Below are 16,927 nucleotides of genomic sequence, written 5' to 3' on the forward strand. Positions count from 1 at the left end.
ATCTCCCAGGAGGTTAGGGGCGAAGTTTGGAACTCTTTCTTTTCTTTAAAACAGGTTTTACCCTCTGACTGTGAACATGTCAATGACATTTTTTGGTTTTTCTTCTTTCTGTGGTATAACCTGACCTGTCCTGAGATCAGAGGACTAGAAGAAAAAGCCTGACTGAGATGAAAATAACAAAAGAGACGGCAAGAAGACGGATGATCAGAGGTGAAGGTGAGAAGGGGCAGATTCAGGCCCAGACTCGGTAATGAGCAGAAAAGGCCAAGTTTCAGCCACAACAGCAAGCACTAGGAGCTGGGAAACCCTGGAGGTGCCAGGGGTATGTCCTCCCCTCAGTGATGAGACCCCAAGTGGCACAGGGAGGCCCTCAGGGGCAAGGAAGGAAGGGCAGAGCCTCCAGGACAGGCATTTCCAACCACAGGCTGCCCTGTTTGTACTTCTCAGAGTGACGGACTCTCCTGCGAGGGACATGGTCAGAGGCGGAGGAAGCGAGGGCTTTCAGGCGAGGGGAATTCTGCAGTCTCTGATGATCAAACAGAAAGCCCTGGATGCTCAGAGGTACAAGAGAGTGAGGGGGCCGGCATTCCCACAGTGGCCGTAGGCTGGCTGAGGGGGTCCTACTGTCCCTAGAGCTATTGGTCGAAATGTTTTTCCTTAAAAGCTGCATCTTTCCAGTTAACTTCCTCTATGTTCAGTCCAGGAAAAGGTACAGCATGCAAAGGGTACGTTTTCTAGCAGAGCAGCAAGTGGAAGGAAGTGGTAGTGGCATATCAGGGAAAGAGAATCTTCTAGTCATCTATGAGTTACCTAGTGAACTGCATGTGGTGTCCAGCCTTCTTCCTTTGTCTGTAGACATGTACTTGCAAGAAACGTTTGAGGAGTAACTTCATGGACCCTTACAAAATTCTCGCTGGTCATTTCCAGGTGTAGAGACCAGAAGAGCTCATTGTCTCCAAGAACAAGCGTGAAATCTGCTGGGTCTGACTGTTGAGCAGTCTGTGGTGTGCTCTTCTTCCAGTGATTAAAATCTTTTTATCTGTTGTTAAAGATATTTTCCCCCTGTTCAAAAAAAAAATCCAACAAAATGTTTTTAAAATAATGTATCTATGATGATGTTTATCAACTTTCAAAGCTCTGAAAGTCTTTTGTGTAACACCTCTAAGAGTACAGATTTGTATAATGAAAAAGTTACAGTCATGGCCCCACCCTCATATGTAATTTGGTCCTGCACCCCCAAGGCGTCCAATGTTAATAGACACATGTGTATCTTTCCCTGCGTTTCTCAGCTGGGACACATACACACAGTCACAGGTTCACAAGTAGATCCCCTGGTTCGTTTGCTTTAATGGAAATTGGGTCATACTCTACCCACAGTGCTCTGTAAATTGCTGATTCCCTGAAGGTCATTAGGTATGGCACTAACACTGCCTTTTTGGGTCTTCTAAGATTGAACTCATATTTACACATAAAGCATTTAAATAGATGAGAACAATTACTGTATACACTATCTAGACTCATACATAGCACTAAAAAAAAATTTTTTTTTTTTTTATTGAACTCATAGTTACACATAAAGCATTTAAATAGATGAGAACCATTACTGTATACACTATCTAGACTCATACATAGCACTACTACAGTGGAAACACATATCACCCGTGCTTTCTAAGTCCGCTCTTCCTGCATGTTCTAACTCCCCCGCCCCCGCCAGTCCTTTTCCAGAAGTGAATCCAAGGTAACTCAGGTTAACAATGTGGTAAGTAGTCTCTCTTACCCTTGCTTATATGAGCGCACACAGACATACATGTATCTTCGTCTGCTCATTTACACACTCACATAAACACAAACAGGTATTCAAGCATACTCAAACAACTGCTATTGCTTTACCCTAATGTGCTCATTTTATGCAGACTTCTCTGCACCTTGATTTTCTCCTTCAATAATACTTCACAGAGATTTCTCCTGTTTAACTACCAGAGTTCTTTTTCATTCTAATGACTCAAACTTTATTGATTTAGCTCTACCATAAATTATCTATCTTTCCACCATCCATGAGCAGTCGATTTTTTGCCATTATTAACAATAACCATGCTTTGTATACTAGAGGATTTGCTTCCATGGGATAGATTCCAAAGGGTGAGATTTCTAGGTCAAAGAATGTTTCAAAATTACAGAGCCATGTCCATGTCTTTCCCCTAAAGGCTGTCATAATGCCCCTTTCCAACCATGTCTGAGGCATCCTTCTCCCCACAGCACCCCCCGGCCCCAGCCATAGGTGGTGTAGATTTTTAAATTGTACCAGTTTCACTGGGACTTTGATATTTTCTTCACTGCCAGTGTTTTTGAACAACTTTGATTATGCTTATTGGCCATTCGTATTTGCTCTGAATGGCCTTTTGAATTCATTGCTCATTTTGCAAGTCCTCTATTTTTGTCTTCCTTGTATAAAACGGAAAACGTTGTTAATTCTTAGCACTGACATTTCCCATAATTTCCCAAATCCATCACTGATGTATCACATTCTTAGAAGTTTTTTTTTTTCTTTTTGCTGAGAACGATCAGTTGAGTCAGCAGCATTTATAAGATAAACCATAATTTTCCTGAGTTGAAATACCACCTCTGTATTAACGGTTATTATGATAATCTCTGTGGATTCGCTACTTTGTTTCCTTGGTCTAGCTTTCAGTTCCTATGCTATGTAATATTTGTTCCGTTAGTTGATGAAGCAGCCTCCTTCTTTTTCAGGTTTTGTTGTCTGTTCTTTGGTATCTATTATACTATTTGCATCTTAAGATTACTGTATACAATTCAACAAATAACTAGGTAAATATTCTAATGGGAATTGCAATACATTTGTATGTTGATTTTGGGGGACCATCATTGATTAAACAAGACTTCCCATTTGAGAAAACATATTTTTTGCATTATTAAGGTTTAATTTTATTTCCTCCTCTACTTCAAATAGGTTCTTTTCTGTTCCAGTCAAAACAACGTTTTCCTAAGTAGTTTATGGTTTTGGACACAATTTGATGCAATCGTGTAGTAAAGAAAATTGTCTTTATTCCTCCCACCCTGAAACTTCCAATTTTGGGCACTGTGTCTAGATTGGAGAGAAGTCATTGATTTTGGTATATTTGGCTTGTCAGTTTACCAAAATTTTTATCCTCATTTTCTAGGTATGCAATTATATTATCATCATAAAAAGAAGAAAATCTGTTTTAATATTTAATTCATTCCTTAACTTTTCTAGCTCATTAATTCACCTAGAAAAGTATGTTGGGTCATAAAAGTAATAACAGTATATTTGTCTACTTCGAAATTTTATTAGCATGGAGTATTTTTCCATTTATCTAATATCTACTATGTTTTATGATAATTTTTTATGCCCCAGTACATAATATATTGACCTGCTGACCGTTACAGTAATGACATACACCTTGTTTCTGATAGTTAAGTGCTTCTACCTGGCTTCTGCTGCTCTGGGACCCCATTATTCCCATTGCTACTAGGCAGCTGTCTCCTACCCACAACCGAAGCCTCCAGAGGACAGACATCGCTAAGTTTCACTTTGCTGCCTCTCCCCTCCACCGTGCCTTCCTTATTGTTCTGATGAGAAGAGTGTCCTTCAGGACTTCTCAAAAATGGTCTTAAGAAAACTCACTCTGGATGTCCATGTATTAGAGACTTTCCCCCATTTTTCAACATCTGACACAGCAGTAACGGCATTTTGATTTCATAGAATGTGGACCATTGCCTTTTCCAAGCTTCCAAGCGCAATCCCTGTAGCATATTAAACCCATTTCCAGAACCCCCACAATGGCAATAAATCCTTTTTAGGGGAGAGTTCCCCCATATCAACAAACTCTTCTTGACCCAACTTTACATTAAACTCCCCTTGACTCAGCACCTTCAGCACTCGTCCCTCAGCACACCCCGGTCCTGCTCACACAAGGCAGCCAGGTCTTGCAGCTCCTTCAGTGTACAGTCCCTCCCCCCAACCACAACCAACACTTCCCCGGTGGCTATGCTGGTATCTGACAACTAACTATCTGGACAAATGCATGGGATGCTATCTCAGGACTCTGCAAAGGAAGTGGTTGAAGGTGGCTGGGGGAGGAAACCAGAACATAAAGTATGAATATTCCAGAGGCTGAAATTAAATGAGCCCAAATCTCATAACTACACTCAGGTTGTGGATAGAAATAGGTCCAAGACAATCCTTCTTTCTCTCATGTGGGGGGTAGACGGTCTGTAAAGGAGAGAGATGGGCAGGCAGGCAGGGGGCAAACACCTAATACTCTAAGTCCAAAGAGTGTAGAGGAATGTCTGTTACGTTTTCTGTCTCTATCATACCATTATTTCGCCCCATAGACAGACCCAGTCACTTAACCGCATGACAGAATGAAGAGATTAAAGCCCCAACATTCTTGCCAGTGGACCGGGAAGGTAGCCCCTCAGAAGGCAGATATAGAGAGGAAGCAGCCTAAGACAGGGATTTCATAAAGTCGCACATAAAGTCACCTCTAAGTTGACTTGACGGCAATGGGTAAGTTGCACATGCATAGATCTGATCCTAAGAAGCATTGTAAACCTTTGAGCACTGTATTATGGGTTAGAACACCATCTAGGTCCCAGACTGAGTGGCACTCACATAGATAAGTCCTCAAAATATTTTCGTCCTCTTAAGCTTTGAAAATTCAAAAGACATTTGAACCACAGTATACAGGAGATGAGACAGAACTTGCAGCCTGAACATAACTGGGTCTATTTCTTGCTAAAACAAGCAAACAAAAAAATGACAATTTCCATAAGGTTAAAGCAGGACTCACAGCACTGGCATAACAGAAAAACTGTAAAAAGGTATTGTAACCGTGCTCTAAGAAGTAACAGGAAGAGTTGTTTTTTTTTTTTTTTTAAAAAACAAATGGCAATGTAAATATTATCACTAAAGAAAAAGAAGGTATTTACAAATGACAATTTTTGATGTGAGAAAAATTTAGGTATGAATACACTAATAAAAAATTTTTTTTTAGAAATTAAAAATTCACTTGATGGGCTCAATAGCAGAATGTAGATGGTATTCTGTGTAGGTGTTAAAGTATTTGAAAAAATCTGGGCTGAACAGTTCCCAATTTTGGTGAAAGACAAACTTACAAATTTAAGAAGCTCAGGACATGCCAACAAGTTAAATTCAAAGAACTTTATGCCCAAATAAGTTATAATCAACTGTAGAATAGCAAAGACAATGAAATGCCTTGGAAGAAGTTAGAGAGAAAACAACACATTTCACAAAGGGGAAAAAAATTTTCAATTACTCTACAGTTCTCATCCAAAACCATGGAGGTCAAAAGACTGCAACAACATTTTTTCAGTGCTGAAAGAAAAGAATCGTTAACTCAGAATTCTATATCCAGTGAAAATATCTGTCAGGAATAAAGGAAAATAATGACATTCTCAGCTGAAGGAACTCTAAAGAGAATTCATAACCACCAGACTTAGTTTAAGCACTAAAGGAAGTTCTTCAGGTGGCAGACTCGGAATTTCAGGAATTATAGAAAGCAGCACAGTGCTAAGTATCTGGGTGAACATTCTATGCCAACCTTGCTGTCACTACACAACATGGCGCAGGACTGCCCTCTTTGGAAAGTCTTTACAGCTTGGTGGAAACACTTTGGAATACACTCTTGGTGGCGTATCAGTACTAGAGAATGAAATTTACTTTGAAAATATGAGAGATGTCTGTAGCCACATCTGGTGAAAAACTGGATAATAACATTTTGGACACCAAATGAAAGATGGTAGCAAACAAACAAAATGAGTCTGAATTCCCATGTGCCCATGAGCCGGCTCTGAAGGCCTTCCCCAGGGAGGCATTTCAAATACATCTGGAGCAATGGCAGCATCAGGGAATGAAGGCTATATACCTCTCCTCTGGCCTTCTCTGAAGGATAACCACTTGCTTAAGTGCCAAGCTTAGTGGTTAACATATAGTCATTCTGTAGACAGTCTAGCTAAGAATTACAATGCCTCCTTGAGAGGAAAGCATTTTATACAAATGACATAAACAAGTGCCTCAAAGACAAAGTTATAGTAAACCAAGGCATTTCCCATCAGTCTTTACCTGAGAGGGTCTTTGTAAGGATTTCCAGCGGCTCAGAAAAAAGAACAGAGTAAACTCTGTCTTCTTTCACCTCTTCCCTCCTCAAGAAACAGGAACTGGTGCTAAGATGTCAGGGGTCAAGCTCCAAACTCCTCTCCTGGTCCCGTATCTAAGTTGTGTAATAGCACCAGACAATGAGCTATAAGAAGATGAACCCAAGGAGTATTTCCAGTCTGTGACAGGTTTGCCTTCCAGTGAAATCCTGTTTCAAATCGCTAGACCAGCGGAGGAGCTCTGGTCCTCTGACCTGAGAGAAGGACAGGGTGGGGTTGTCAGAGCCTCCTTGACCATCATTTTCCCCAAGAGGTTTTGGAGACTCGTTCATGTCATAACTCAAGGACTATTACTGCCCAGTTGCATTAACTGCGAAAAAGACTTTCTTCTTTGAAGGAGCAAAGGGCCCAGGAGGGGTAGGTGTGAGGCTTTTCTCTTTAAGTCAGCTTTGTGGCTTCAGGTCACTGGCCCCTGGCCACCTTCACAACTTGCCTTTTGAACTCATCCTCATCTCTCCCTCCCAAATTCCCCCAGCACCCTGGGCTGTGGCTCCTGCGGGTTTCAATGGTGCCCTTTCAGTAGCTCTTTGCTCTCCGCTGAGGGAGCAAACCCACAGTGCCCTTAAGTGTCCTTCAGTAGGAACATTGCTGAGAGTACACGATGGCCTGACTGATCCTTAGACCCAGATGGGCAGAACTTTGGGCGGGGGGTCATTGTCCAGAAGTCTCAGCTTCCTTTAAGTGGCTCCAAACTTCAGTGTGTCGACTGCCCAATACACAGGTGGGGGAAGCCTGTGGAAGATTCTCAGTCCTAGTTTCACCCAGCACTGGGCAAACCCTAAGAGGGGAGAGCAGTGATATTCCTGAGGATCTTTATTCTAAAATTCTCAAAGCAGCTGATATAGTCTTAAGAGGTGGGAGATTAGAAAGCTTGGGACCATGGGAGGGTGGCAAAAGAAGGAGACTCCTATCACTCCCTCTGCAGTCTTGAGTAGTCCTTTCTTCCTTCCTCCCTTCCTTCCTCCCACCCTCCCCCTTCCTTCCTTTCTCCTGCTTTTCCTCCCTTCCCTTCCTCCCTCCCTCCCTCCCTCTGTCACTTCTTTCCTTCCTTCCCTCCATCCCTCCCTTTCTCCCCGCTTCTTCCCTCTTCTTTTTTTTTTTTTAATGCATCTCAGACTCCAAGCAGGCATTTGTTGCTAAAATCATATTTCTCTGTGTTAACTTATGATCCTTAACTTAAATCTGGAGTATGTAGCTCATTTTGATAATTCCTCTTCTGTCTGCACAGAGAAGAGTCTGCTCACAGCCAGTGATGAGAGGGGAGGAAACAAATTCCTTAGCCAGAGCAGGCTCTGCTGCTTCCTGTACTAGGGGTGACGCCCCTGGGGAGCCTTTCCCAGGGCAGCAGGGCAGGCAGTGAGTCGAGCCTGGGGCTGCGGCCAGGCTGTGTGGCCTCTGTTGCTTTGATTTCTCCTCCTGGAAGGGCACCCTGTGGGCTTCCCATGGGAGGACCCTGACTCCATGGGTGACCACAACTCACTGCCCTGCCTCCTGTCCTCCTCTGGACCCATGTCCTGATAGGCCTCCTTCCCTCCTTCCCAGTATAAGCATTGTGATCAAGCGGGGCAGAAAGAGTCCTCAGGGCCAGACCCTGGGCCTTGGCCTCCGTGGCCTTAGGCTGCCCCGAGTTTTGGTGGGACCTGTAGCCTGGCGGGGGTCTGGGGCCTTGAGGTGCTGGACCGGCTGGGCCTGTCCCAAAAGGCACAGGAGGCCGGGCTCTGTCCAGCAGCCCCGCCTTTGCGGTGGGGCTGCCCGGGACCTCGCACCACCCTCGCGCCCCTCTCCGCGCAGCCCCGCCCCCGCCCCAACTGCCCAACCGGCGCCCTCCTCGCCTTCTGGTTCTAGAAGTGTGTCCTCCTGCTGCATAGATGCAACTGGGCACCGCACTGCACACAGAGTCAATCCCACCTGGGTTGAAGACCTGAACATAAAACCCACAACTTTAATACTACCAGATGGAGGAGGAGGGAAGGGATGAAAAAAGAAAGTAGAGAAAGAAAGTTTTAGCAAAAGAACAATTAGAAAAAAAGTATTAGAAGATTATATGCTCACATTATGGATTCACGGAGCCTGTGCACACAAAACTGCTTGGATAGCATACTGTGATATCTTTCTTTGGAAATAAGACTTAGATAAGGGGATTGGTGCCAGGAATAGTTGCAGAAGCTGACTTGGGGAAAAGGGGGAAAATTTGGCATTGATTAGTTGGTCTGAATGAGGCTGAAAACCATGAAAATCAAGATAATATTTAAAGATAGAATTCTAGTAGCCTAGAACAGGCAGCAGAAATTTTTCTAATTACTACCAGAAGAGGCCTTTAATCACTAAACAGCATGGATCAATAGTTCAAGATCTCTGTACAAAGAAAATAATGGGCCTAGATAATTTTCAGTCAGGTTACCATCAAACATGCAAGGAACAGGTAATTTTAAACTTGTACATAGGCAACAAAGAATAGAAAACCATGAGACACTCCTCCAACTGGATCTTAAGGCTGGTTTAATAAGGATAACCAATTACAGAAGGATGGTAGAAGAAGAGTTACAGGACAAGCACACTAAATAACTGCGATGCAAAAACCTATGTGAAGTGCTGGCAAAGGAAATCCGGCACAGAATAAAACATATAATATGCCATGATCAAGATGGTTTATTGTAGGCACGCAGGTTTGAGAGAACATTAAAGATTTAATAATTTAATTCACCACATGTATAGGTGAAAGAAGAAAAGACATAGGGTCACCCGAAGAGATGGGATAAAGCAGTTGATAAAATCCAGTCACTGTGAGAGATAAGAACTCTGAGCAAACATGAAACAGGAAAGGAGTTGCCTGACCTGGAAAACTATAATTAATATGGTATTAATGGGAAATGTTGGACATTTCCTTTAAAATTAGCAATAAAATAAGAATGCTTTGTATTATTTTTATTAAACATTTAAAATGGAGATCAAACTCATACAATAAGACACAAAACAAAAAAGAAAGAAAAGGCATAACTTTTATCATATGTAGATTACAGAGCAGTCTCCATAGAAAAAAATTCAAAACTATAGAAAGTATTGTAATTAATAAAAATTAATCATACATATGAGGAACCCTCGTGGCACAGTAGTTCTGTGTTCGGCTGCTCAGTGAAGGATGGGCGGTTCCAACCCACCAGCCGCTCTTCAGGAGGAAGATGTGGCAGTCGGCTTCCGTAAAAATGTACAGCCTTGGAAACCATATGGAGCACTTCTACTCTGTCCTACAGGGTGACTACGAGTTGGAATTGACTGGAAAGCAGTAGGTAATCATAAATATAAAATAAGAATATGTATTTTCACCACAATTAAAAATCAATCAAATTTCTATCCATCAGCACGAAGCTGACCCTGCCAAGGCTCTCAGGTGAGAGCAGAGGACACTGAGAGGGAAAGAGCACGATTCTGGTGGGCCGCACCGAGGAGGAAGGGGGCAGGGTGGTTCAGTGGTTGAATCCTTGCCTTCCATGCAGGGGACCCCAATCAATTCCCGGCCCGTGCACCGCACGCACGGTTACCACCATCTGTCAGAGGAAGCTTGCTTGTTGCTGTGAGGCTGAACAGGTTTCAGCAGAGCTTCCAGACTAAGATGAATGAAGAAGAAAGAGGTGGCAATCTATTTTTGAAAATCAGCCAGTGAACACACTACGAATCACAACAGTCCCATCTCGTTATGCATAGCATCACCATTAGTCAGGGGCTGAGTAAAGAGCAGCTAACACCAACAACGAATACCAAGGAGGAAAAAACATTACTTTACTTTGGGCTAAATTTATCATCTTGGTACCTGTAGGAGTTACAATAACAACAACAAAAACAAAGTGGCTATTGGGTGGCTTTAAAAGAGAAATATATTTCCTCACAGTTCAGGAGGCCAGAAGTCTGAATTCAGAGCATAGCTCCAGGGGAGGTACTTCCTCCTCTATTTCAGCTTCTAGAAACTGCCAGCAATCCTTAGAGTTCCTGCACTGTAGAGGCATTTGTCTTCGCCCTCCACCGTCTGCCTTCCTCTGCCCCGTGTGTATTTCTGTGTCTGTTCCACACATTTTCATAGCTCAGAAGTGAATAGGTTTAGGACCCACCGTACACTGTTATGGCCTCATTAACATAACAAAGGGAGCCCCCTATTTTCAAGCTGGGTCATATTTACATTTGCGGGAGTTAGAATTTCAACACACATTTTTGTGGGACACAATTCAGTCCATAACAATAGTCTTACCAGATATTCTGGATTGAGAGTCCTAGCAGGAGCAGCTGAGGATGATTCTAATTGTTTGCTACATTAGTTGGCTAAAGCTCGTAGCAAAGTTTGCCCATTCAAATGTCTGAGCAATTCATTAGGTAAGACCCGGCCAAACTTTCCTAAACATATCCATTGTGTGGAAGAAAACACATACTACCATTATGGAAGTCTGGAGAAATGCATTAATAAAAGTAGAATAGGGCTTGGGACCAAGAATTATTTCATGGCCTTGATAACATGTGATAACTGTTAGACATCCACCTGGAGATGTCAGGTAATGATACTAACAGCTAACACTTATTGAGTACATGCACTGGTGGTGCCAGGACCCTTGTGAGGGCTTCTCCTTTCTTACGATATTTGTTCTGCATGATAGCTGTATGAGGAATGTATCATTATAATGCACATTTTATACATGAAGAGGTCGATACAGAGATTTATGCTGACATTTGAGTATAAGTCTGGACCCAGGAGGAGTTGAAATGGCTGGAGGTGGAACCTTGACTTAATAAATAAGTGACTAGAAATGGAAGCACTACATCTGTGGAGAGGCTGCCCATGAGCCCAAGATTATGGCGCACTGGTATGGAAAACAGAATTGCGAAGTCATGAACCCTGTAGCCATATGTAGCCCTCGAGGTCTTAGTAGAGCAATAAGGAAAAGAGAGAGAGACAGAGGAGAGAAGAACACATTCCCTGAGTGACATAGAAGGCTTGGCCCTCTGCTATGTTCACATGTCATTCCTCATTTAACCCTTAGATTGATACAGTGTGTGAGACAGGTATTATTATTCACTTTAAACATTGCAAAAGTTTTATTTTCTCTGACTTAACAGTAATGAGTGTTTATTGAAACAAACGAGAAACTAGAGAAAAGTATACTTAAAGGGGAAATCTCATCAATTGACTACTATTATTTAGTCAGAAACCGAGGAAGTTGTTGTTGTTAGGTGCCATCCAGTCATTTTTGACTCATAGTGACCTGATATGACCGAACAGAACTACTCTATAGGTTTTTCTAGGCTGTAATCTTTATGGAAGCAGATTGCCAGGTCTTTCTCCCATGGAGGTGCCTTGTAGGTTTGAACTGCCAACCTTTCAGTTAGCAGGGAGCTCTTAACCTTTGCACCACCAGAGCTCAGGAGATATGTATGGAAAAATCATTAAAAGAGTCAAGCAGAATGGTGGTGGGAGTATTTCTAATACAGGGCTTAGCTGCTACCAGTTAGGAAAGCAGACAGAAGTATATGATCTACAAGGAAAAATGGCAGATTATTTCTGACTCCTTTTTTTACCCCAGCCCTCACTCTCACCTCCCACTTTGGCCTGCCTAGTGAGCAATAAACACAAGAAAAGGGGCTAGACATCTTTGGTCATCATGCAAATGCAAATATAAAGCAACAATATTATACTACCCCATACCAACCAGGATGGGTAAAATGAAAAAGATACTAAATACCAAATTTTGAGTAGAATGGAGGAACTGGAACTCTAATCTACTGCAGGGGAGAGTGTAAACTGGTACAACCATTTTAAACAATTATTTGAAGCTATCTGTAATTTATAATTCAGCAAATTTACTTCTAGACAAATACCCATCAAAAATGAAAATATATGTTCACCAAAATACATACACTTGTAAATATCCTCCAAGGCATGAATATATTCCTTATAAATGCCTATGGCTTAGGGTATTATTCCCTGTGGATAGTAAAGTTGATATACAGATTCATCTTCATATGGAAAAAATCTAGAGCCCTTTGTAGAACAAAATAGCAAATCCCAGAGAATCATGTTCTCATGGCTTAAGACATCCTTGTGGTTTCTATTTACACCTCTCCTGCTTTGAGGCTGAAACACATAGACGCAGTTATGAAATCACCCTTGCTTGTTAGTTTTGCAAAAATCCCGCACACCTCAAAATTTTTGTGAGTTTAATAGAGAAAAGATCACAGATGGATAAATAAAAAAAAAAGAGAAAGGGTATATTTTGCACCAAAGCAATATATTTAAAATGAAATGGTGAGAATGGTGGGCTTCCTTTTTCTGAAAATGCTTTTCAATTTGTTTGATGGTGGGGAGCAGAGGAACGAGACGGTTTATTCAAGAAGTAGTTTTCTGGGCAATTTGGTAACTACCTAAACAATAACCTCTAAAAATAAATATCTTGATCCATTGACTTGCTGCTTACACCTACTTATTTCCAGTTAGATCACATATTTAAATTTAAAATATAAATTTTTTTTAAGAAACTATGGCATTTTTGCTTAATTTTTTAACTGATAAGGAGGAAGTGCATTCTAAAATACTCCAAGTCATAAAATAGAAAGGTGATAAGTTATGTGTAAGAAACTATAACCAAATAGAGAAGTAGTAACTTTGGCAAAGGATAAAAGAGTACACAATACTGGGGAAACCAGCAGAACTGTATAACTCAGGGTCATGGTAGCTCCATAAACACATCCAAACTCCCTGAGGGACCAAATTATTGGGCTGAGGGACCTGGGGACCATGGTCTCAGGGAACATCCAGCTCAACTGGCATAACATAGTTTATAAAGAAAATATTCTACATTCTACTTTGGTGAGTATCGTCTGGGGTCTTAAAAGCCTGTGAACAGCCATCTAAGATACTCCACTGGTCTCACCCCTCAGGAGCAAGGGGGAATGAAGAAAACCAAAAACACGAGGGGAAGATTAGTCCAAGGGACTAATGGATCACAACTACCATGGCCTCCACCAGACTGAGTCCAGCACAACTAGATGGTGCCAGGCTACCACCACTGACTGCTCTGACAGGGATCACAATAGAGGGCCCCAGACAGAGCTGGAGAAAAATGTAGGAAAAAATTCTAGCTCACAAAAAAAGACCAGACTTACTGGCCTGACAGAGACTGGAGAAACTGCAAGAGTATGGTCCCCAGGCATCCTTTTAGCTCAGTAATGAAGTCACTCCTGAGGTGCGCCCTTCAGCCAGAGATTAGAGATTATGGCCCACAGACACCTGCTAACCCAGAACTGAAGACACTCCCAAAGTCTACCTTTCAGCCAAAGATTAGACAGGCTTATAAAACAAACAATAACACACGTGAAGAACATGCTTCTTAATTCAATCAAGTGTATGACACCAAATGGGCATCACCTGTTCAGGACAACCGGCGGAATGGACACAGGAAACCTGAGGTGTAAAGGGAAAGTGGGAGCATACTAATAGATAGTGGGGATTGCAACCAACGGCAACAAAACAATTTGTGTATAAATTTTTGAATGAGAAAATAATTTGTGCTGTAAACTTTCACCTAAAGCAAAATAAAAATGTATCACTCATAAAGGCAAACTTAAAGTTAAATAAACAGAAGCAATACATCAATAGGGGTTATTATAAAATCCCCAATTAATAAATGGGCAAGGTCAATGATTCCACTTTAAGACAGAAGATTGAATACACATACTTACCTCCTTTAATTCCTTAAAGTCCACTAAAATAAAAAATAGCCGTAGAAAAATCATTTTTAAAGGAATTAATATGCAAGTATCAGACTGGGAGAGGCAACCAAGAACATTGATTCCTGAGCTGTCAGTAGGGCATGAGACCTGATTTGTAGTGTAAATACCCAAAAAGGCTCAGCAAATAATGACACCTCATCCTACTTTTGAAGTGACAGTGAATGTGATGCAAAAAACAATATAGTTGAAAAAACTTAATGTAATGGAAAATGGCAGAGTAGAAAGCACCAAGTATTGGTCTCTCCAGCAAAACAGCGCTAAGCTTGAAAAAAAAAAAAGTCAGAATCATCTATTGCAGTGCTCTGCAACCTAATCAGATACTTAGGGCAACCAGAGAACTACTTGATGAAAAGAGTGGCTGCTGAGCTTTAGTAAGAGAGCAACATGGGGGAACGAGCTACCAGCACCCATTCCTCAGCATGACCACAGACATACAGGCAGTAGCTTTTATTCTTAGAGTGGCTAACTGATGCCAGCATGGACTATAAGAACCTTGTCCTCCAAACATTTGGAGTTGTACTTTTTGGTGGGTCAGGTGGTTACTTGAGGGAACACTGAGGATGTTTTTGCCCTGTTTTAGCCGCTTCAGGATCCAGTGGCTGAAAGAGATACAAACAAACAAAAAAAACATGTTGCCATAGAGTCATTTCCAACCAACAGCAACCCTATAGCACAGAGTAAAACTGCCTCATAGGATTCCCAAGGAGCAGCTGTTGGATTTGAACTGCCAACCTTTTGATTAACAGCCGAGCTCTTAACCACGGTGCTAACAGGGTTTCTAAAGAGATATACACACCTTAAAAAAAATCTCCATATTTAAGGAAATATCTGTAAGGTCACAAACTGACCACAGAGATAATGGAACAGATGCTTGACTGACCACTCACAGGTGAAATAATTACATTACATACATAATTTAAAAATCCACTTTGCAAATGGATGGCTGAAGCCCTCAACAAGCAACAGCAGTAACCATGATGAAGGAAAGAATATAATTTCCAGAACTGCCACATTTTAATAGTCAAAATTTCCATTTCTCAACAAAAAATTCCAGAGCATACAAAAAACCAGAAAAATATGGCTCATACAAAGTAAAGAAAAATATCTGACAGAAACAATCTCTGAGGGAGCCTAGACATTGGAAGTAGTAGTCAAAGACATTAAATCAAATATCTTAAATATGCTCAATGAAATAAAGAAAGCCATGAATAAAGAGGTAAATCACAAGAACAATGTATGAACAAATAGAAAATGTCCACAATGGTATAAATCAAACCGGTTGCTATTTAGTTGAACCTGACTCATTGTGACCCTATAGGACAGAGGAGAACTGCCCCATATGGTGTCCCAGGAGAAGCTGGTGGATTCCAGCTGCCAAACTCTTAACCACTGCACCAGCAGGGCTCTAATAAAGATACAGAAACTTTTTTTTTTCCAGCTGTTGTGCTTTTCATCTTCATGATTTCCATTTGGTTCATTTTTATAGTTTCTATGGTATAGTCTCACTCATGATGACATAGTTTCTATAATAAAGGAATAGAAACTATAAAAATGAACCAAATGGAAATTATGAAGCTGAAAACACAACAGCTGAAATAAAAATTCACTAGAGTGGCTCAATGACAGATTTGAACAGGCAGAACACAGGGTCAGCAAATTTGAAGACAAGGTATTTGGAATTATCCAGTCTGAAGGGGGAAAAAAGAATAAGAAAAACGAACAGAACCTGAGTTTCCCGTGTGACATCAAACACGCCAGTAAACATATCACACCAAAACCAAACCCATTGCCGTTGAGTCGATCCCAACTCATAGCAACCTTGTAGGACAAAGTAGAACCACCCTCATAGGGTTTCCAAGGCTGTAAATCTTTATGGGAGCAGACTGCCATATTTTTCTCCCGGCAACACATCACGGTCATCCCAAAAATAGAGGATAGAGAGAAAGGTGCAGAAGCAAAAATAACAGCCGGACACTATCCAAATTTGATGAAAGACATAAATCATGCAGCACACTGGCCTTGGCTCAAACCCATGAGTTTCCAGGGTTTGAAGAGCAGCTATAGGGCAAGCCCCAAAGCCCAAGTCCTTTCAGTTCTCTACTTCTATCAGGTTTGGTATTGGCCAATGGCCAAAGCTGTCATAAGTTCAGTCACAATTCAAGAGGTTAACAGACTTCTGCTTTTGATGAAGGCAGCTTCCAGGTCATTTTCCAAAGGCATGGAAAACAAACAGGAAAAATATATGGCCATACTGTATTCAGGTACAATAAATAAAAGCACTTGAGTGTTTTCTGAACTATGGTAAGGAATTTCTTGAGTACCAGAATCTCCCAGAGTGGGACATAGTTCTGTTGTACATAGGGTCACTATGAGTCGGAATTGACTCAATGGCACCTAAAGACAACAGCAACAGGGAGTAGGATATGCTACCAGGAATAGTGTCAAGAAAGGCTTCAACCAAGAAGTGATGCTTGAAACATTAAAAGGGCACAGGTACAGAGATAGCAAGAATGAGTGGCCACTTTTACCATCAATCACAAGAAGCAAATACAATCAAGTGTGTTCTGAGCTATGGCAAATTGTTTCTAAAACACAATGGAGTACACAGCAGGGAGTGACGAGTTATACCAGCAGTAGGGTCAGAGAAGGGTTTACCAGGAAGTGATGCTGAGCCAAATGTGGAAATATCAGTAGCTGGTTAAAAAGTAGGAAATGGCCCAATATATTCAGGAAACCCCAAGTATTCTCCTGAGGCCACAGTGCAAGTGCATGGGTATCATGAACGCAAAAATTCTGAGGAGACAGGGTGAAGCTATTGGGGCATTTTTGCTGCATTTCTGAGCAAGAAAGATCTTCTTTTGTCCTTTTGTGTTTAGAGATGCTTGTCCGGTTCTACCCTTTGCAGTCACACAAAACAATCCTCCTCTCCTCCTCATCTGAG

Source organism: Elephas maximus, chromosome 24, assembly GCF_024166365.1.
Source record: "Elephas maximus indicus isolate mEleMax1 chromosome 24, mEleMax1 primary haplotype, whole genome shotgun sequence".
NCBI lineage: Eukaryota > Metazoa > Chordata > Mammalia > Proboscidea > Elephantidae > Elephas > Elephas maximus.